General features: G+C 39.2%; 1 pseudogene across 1 annotated transcript; it reads right to left on the bottom strand.

Annotated features, from left to right (window-relative positions):
• Positions 1–2,761: 2,761 nt before the first annotated feature.
• Positions 2,762–4,105, bottom strand: LOC308635506 (myotubularin-related protein 9-like; annotated as a pseudogene). The gene has a single exon. The product of its transcript is annotated as a myotubularin-related protein 9-like (transcript).
• Positions 4,106–6,000: the final 1,895 nt, after the last annotated feature.

The raw sequence follows: 6,000 nt of genomic DNA, 5'->3' as shown, positions 1-6,000 counted from the left end.
GAAACCGGGTACTGGCCTGCGGAGCGCCACAGCCCTTTGGCCAACAAGTATTTTTTCATGGGTGTATCCATTGTTATTTATTCTCCTTACCCAAGAGAGGTAACTTAATAGTATTGCCAGAAACCGTTTTTCAAACAATAGTGACAATGCACATATTTTTTAAAAAATTTTCATTTGTCAATGACCTTTATTTTATTTATTTATCTATATGTGGTGCTGAGAATCGAACCCAGTGCCTCACACATGCTAGGCAAGTGCTCTACCACTGAGCTATGACCCCAGCCCTATGCACTTGTTCTCAACAGGGTTCCCAAATTTGGGGAAACTAATATTTATATTATTAAGTGAACCTTTTGAAAGTGCACTGATACTGAAGTTTATTTTTACTACTTGCAAACAGATTTCAGGTTTGGTTAATTCCTACTTATAAATTAACATTAAAACAGAAACTTGTCTGTAATCCCAGTGGCTTGGGAGGCTGAGGCAGGAGGATCGCGAGTTCAACGTCAGCTTCAGCAAAAGCAAGGCACTATGCAAGTCACTGAGACACCGACTCTAAATAAATACAAAATAGGGCTGGAGAAGTGGCTCAGTGGTCGAGTACCTCTGAGATAATCCTCTGTACCCCCCAAAAAAAATAAAAACAAAAATCCCACAAACTTGTCAAAACAGTGATGACTGCAGTCTCAAAGGAGAAACAAAAAGAAACCGGAATACTAGCCTATGACTGTCTCTGGCTCACACATCAGAAGACGGGTGTCAACTGATGGCTCACGAGTTTCCCATGACCAAGCCTAACAACAACTCCCTTCCAGGTTTCCACCCGTGGAAGCCCTGCAGCTGATCAGCATACGCAGTGGAAGTTGCTTCTAAAGAACCATCACCGAAATCTCCAGATAGTTCTCCTTATCAGCCCATTAGTTGAAAAGAAACAGGCTCTTTTTTCATATGTAGACTTGAGATAAAAATAAGGGAAAACAAACAGGTCAAGGAACCAACACAAGGAATTCTGAGGATCCACCAGAAAGCGAGGCTGTTTCTTCTTTTTCAAAACTCAGACATTTCATAGCACACGGAGACATGGACAGCAAGGGAGAAAGCCTCTAAAGCTCCTTCCCTTAGTCTTTTGTGAAGGTGTCAGTGGAACAGGACCCATAACTACAGTCAAGAAAATAAGCCAAGAACAAAACAGCTTAGAGAAGAAGGAAGGAAAATTTACCAAAGAATTTCACTCTTGGCTGTTACCTAGCTTTTTGCACAAGTCTGTGGAAGGCAAAAAGAAAAAAGAAAAAAAAAAGAAAGAAAAAGAGAGAGAGAGAGTAAATTTGGGAAATTTGAGACAGAAAACATCTGCTATTTTCTAAGGCTCCTGAATGAGGTCATAAATTTTTCTAGAGTACATTTTTGAAAGTTATGTTTTTACCTCAACACATAACTCTGCAGCAGGGTCCAATGCTCTGTTACACACTGAAACCATTATATACAGATGGTGCCAAAATAGTCTTAAGATTACTCTCCAACTTTCCTTGTAAGGAAAACTAGAATGGATGGTCTGTGTTAAAATGAGCAGTGCCATAGGTAGAAACACACCTGGGCGGTGCTGCATCCCAGACATGCAGCGCTACAGTTACAGACAAGATGGCAGAGCGCGAGCACAGCGGTGCTGTTCTTAACACCCAGACACTCAGAACTGCTTCTGAAGTTTGAACAGAGCTGCATCATATTTACAAATCTCCACCTCCAGTTAAAATCTATTTTTCTAGCACATAATGAGTACATCAGTGGAGTCAAGATAAACTTGCAAATGGCTCTAGCCACCGTGAAAGTTTTAATAACCACAGTCTTAGTAAATGCTTAGAATACTTAAAAACACACACATACAAATATAAATCAGTGCAATCAGAACTTCTGACGAGGGCAGTGCATCTCTGGTTTAAGGAAAGAAAATATATTCGTAGCTTAATTTTAACAAATTAACCTTATTCTAAATGATGATTTAATTTTACATCCAGCATTTGATACATTTTATATGCATGGTCAAAACCTGAAAAACAAATTCAATAGTAACAGTTCTCTCTTAATAACAAATTCCTACTTGAATTCCATATTGCACATATATTTAGTGTCTACTCTTTAAATAAATTTAATTCTTCTTCATGTAAATATGAGAGGACCATTCCTACCGCCCTTGCTGAAAGAAGGTGCCTTGAACAAGGATTCCAATTTTCCTTTCTTGACAATCCAGAATGAGAATGAATTCAACTTTGTTAGTCCAAAATGGTTATTTTATGTTGTAAAGATGGAAAAGGCATATTAACAGAATTTTTGGTTTATTAACCAATTTAATTTAAAATTTCTATACCACGAGTGCTTAAAAGCCTGACCCTTTTGTTAATCCACCAAATACTCCATAGAGTGATCTAATCATATCTTGACCTGCTCTGGAGATCTGTTTGGAAATGGTACAAGGAGGGGAGTTTTGGAGAAATGATATGTAACATAAATGCCATTAAATAGGTCACCGATTCCATGTAAAATAAAATGACTGGCATCTCCTTCCTGCTGCCAAAGGAAAGGCCTACTATGCCACATAAAATTGTGATCATAGTGGGTAACATTTCTACAGTGCTGAGAGAGTATGAGATCAGACTGATCCCATGTCCAAATCCTTAAGTTTAAGGATATGGAGTACAAGTGAACTACAGGAAGAGACAGAAAGAGGAGGACTCTGCCCTGAAGGTCTTTAGGATGCTGGGGGGTTTCAGGAAGTCTCCTGCAGCTCATCCTCTGTTTCCAGTTCCACCAACTGCGTCCTCAGGATGTTGACCTCTGCTTGTAACTCCCTGTTGTATTCAATGATGTTCACCATTTCCTCATATACTTGATCCACGTACTTAGAGAAGGGGTTCCATCCTAGGAAAATTCTCAGCTCACTGGGCCTTTTGACCCTGGACCACAGAGATACTGTTTTCTGCTGGAATTGAAATTATATCTTTCACTTTCGTTTTTGCCCATAAATGTTCCAAACTGGCAGGCATATGCATGCTCAAAGAGCAGGACGAGGAAATGCTCCTTAAACCCTAAAGGACAAGGGAACTCACAGAGTAGCCACACACAGCCCCCCAAAAAGAGAAGAACTACAGGCGCTGCCCACTTCTGCTTGCTACTGCAATAGGCAGACTGTGCACAGTGGTGTTGGAAGGAGTGAGGAGCCTGAAGCCACTCTCTTTCTGTCTGAAGCCTTGAAACCTCAGACAATCTGTCTCTGTGGTTCCAAAATGAACTGAGCCAGGGAAGCTGCCCACAGGATAGAGTCAGTTCCTTCTGCTCCATGAATCAGGACTGATGCTCCCTCCCTGTGGATGCACTGAGGGGCTAGGCAGGCAGTGGTCAGAATCTCTTGGCCACCAGTCAGCCAGTCGGAGGCCTCCAACTTACTGAGCCATGGGTCCATGTTATATGTTTGGTCATCGCAAACTTCCACAAGTTTGGTTAGGCTGTGATACCTCTCAATGGACTTAGGAAATTGCCTCCACTGGGGGTAATGGCTTCCTGTTCAAAGTCACCTCCTTTGGCTCTAGCTTGCTGAGCCACATTCAGACTACAAGTGTCAATGATGTAGTCATGTGTTCTGCCCTGAGGGTAGCATTTATCAGTGTCTCATCTTCCTTGTGCCTTCTCCCATTTGTGCCAGTGAGTGACTGACCATTTTGCATAATTACCATTTCATTTTTTAAAAATGAGAATAGCTGAATACTGGAATGTACCCTGTGTGTCCAATATAGGTACCTTTGGAAGAGCTTCATCATCAATGGATTTGGGCACTATGACAATTGGTCAGATAGCAAGGGCAGATAGCAAATTCCTTATTGCCATAGCTTAGTCTTCATTCACTGGTAGCTGAAGAGTAGAGTTCACACTCTTGCTCAGGAAGGAAGCAAGGAACTCCAGCCCTCCTCTATCACCTCAAATCTGGGCCCATAGAAGAAAGGGTACATCAGAGTCCAGGGTAGACAATGCCTCAGTAGTTCTGGCTATATTTAAAACGTTCCTCCATTCCAAGACTATCCAACCCAATAATTGGAAAATCATTATGTTTTATCATGATGATATCCAGCAATCCCACAAATTGACTGTCGACAGCACGATGGATTTTTTTTAATTATTTTTAAAAGTTTATTGGTGCATAATAATTGTACACAATAGTGGTATTCATTGTGACATATTCATACAGGCCTAGGAGTGGTGACTAATCCCCATAGAAGTGCAATGGTATTAGATTGGAAGGATCCTGAAGGATGTGAAGGAACTAAAACTATACAGCCATATGTATTGGATCATCTTCCTGTAAATTTATGGGGACAAGATGTCCTAGATCAATTAGGTTTGACATTAACAAATAACATCGGGCTGGGGGTGTGGCTCAAGTAGTAGCGCGCTCGCCTGGCATGTGTGCGGCCTGGGTTCGATCCTCAGCACCACATACAAACAAAGATGTTGTGTCTGCCGAAAACTAAAAAATAAATATTAAAAATTCTCTCTGTCTCTCTCTTTCTCTCACCTCTCTCTAAAAAAAAAAAAAAAAAACAACAACAACAAATAACATCAACCAAAATGCACCCACTATTAGGGCTAGACAAGGTTTTAGGAAAGGAAAAAGATTAGAAAAACAAGAACAAGGTATAGCAGCACCAATACAAATAGATCAAGGAACGGACAGACATGGGTTGGATTTTCAGAAGGGGCCACTGAGACAATAAAAATTACTTGGAAATCAGAAAGACCAGTATGGGTTCCTCAGTGGCCCCTGACTAAAGAAATGATACAAGCAGCCCATGATCTGGTCAATCAACAATTAACGGAAGGACATATACAACCTTCTGTATCTCCCCATAATACTCCCATTTTTGTCATCAAAAAGAAATCTGGTAAATGGAGATTATTGCAAGATTTAAGAGCCATTAATAATGAAATGTTCATTATGGGACCTGCTCAATTGGGGATTCCTCAATTGTCTGCTTTGCCAAAAACTTGGTATGTTTTAGTTATAGATATTAAATATTTTTTTTTTCAATTCCAATTCATCCTGAGGATAGTCCACATTTTGCATTTACTATCCCTGCACTGAATCATGAAGGTCCCGATCAGAGATATGAATGGAAAGTACTCCCTCAAGGGATGGCTAACAGCCCAGCTATATGTCAAATTTATGTTAACAAAGCAATCCAGCCACTTAGAAATCAAAATCCTGAACTACAAATATTTCACTATATGGATGATGGATTATTAGCACACAAAGATAAAAATGCATTGCTAGAATGTTATGCCACACTTACAAATTTATTAAAAAATTATAATCTAGAGATAGCAATAGATAAAGTACAATTAAATTTTCCAATTAATTATTTAGGAGTTCTATTATCCTCAACCATGGTCCATCCACCAAAAATTCAAATACGAGTAGATCAACTCAAATCACTTAATGACTTTCAGAAGTTATTAGGAGACATAAATTGGATAAGGCCTTATCTAGGCATACCAACAGGAGAGTTGGGACCTTTATTTGATATCCTAAAAGGTCCATCAGATCCAAATTCACCCTGAATGTTAACGCCTGAAGCAAGAAAGGCATTAAAAATCATTGAAACATATATGGAAAATATGCATTTGGATAGAATTCATATAAGTTTGCCTTTATTATTTTTTGTACTACCAACAAAAAATATTCCTACAGGAGTATTTTGGCAAGAAAGTCCATTATTATGGATACATTTATCTTATTCTCCTAACACTATCTTACTAGGTATCCTGATGCTGTAGGACAATTAATACTCAAAGGAATAAAAGCAGCAAAGGGATTGTTTGGAATTTCTCCCAATAAAATTATTACTCCATATACTATGAATCAAATTGATGAGTTAGCTAATGAGTTAAATACTTAGGCAATAATCATGTGCAAATCTAATGTTTCATTTGATAACCACTTACCATCTAATCCTT

The sequence above is a fragment of the Spermophilus citellus genome (assembly GCF_964194105.1).
Source record: "Spermophilus citellus genome assembly, chromosome: 17".
Classification (NCBI taxonomy): domain Eukaryota; kingdom Metazoa; phylum Chordata; class Mammalia; order Rodentia; family Sciuridae; genus Spermophilus; species Spermophilus citellus.
The sequence above is the reverse complement of the archived record's forward strand: the minus strand, read 5'-3'. Positions and strand labels throughout refer to the sequence as shown.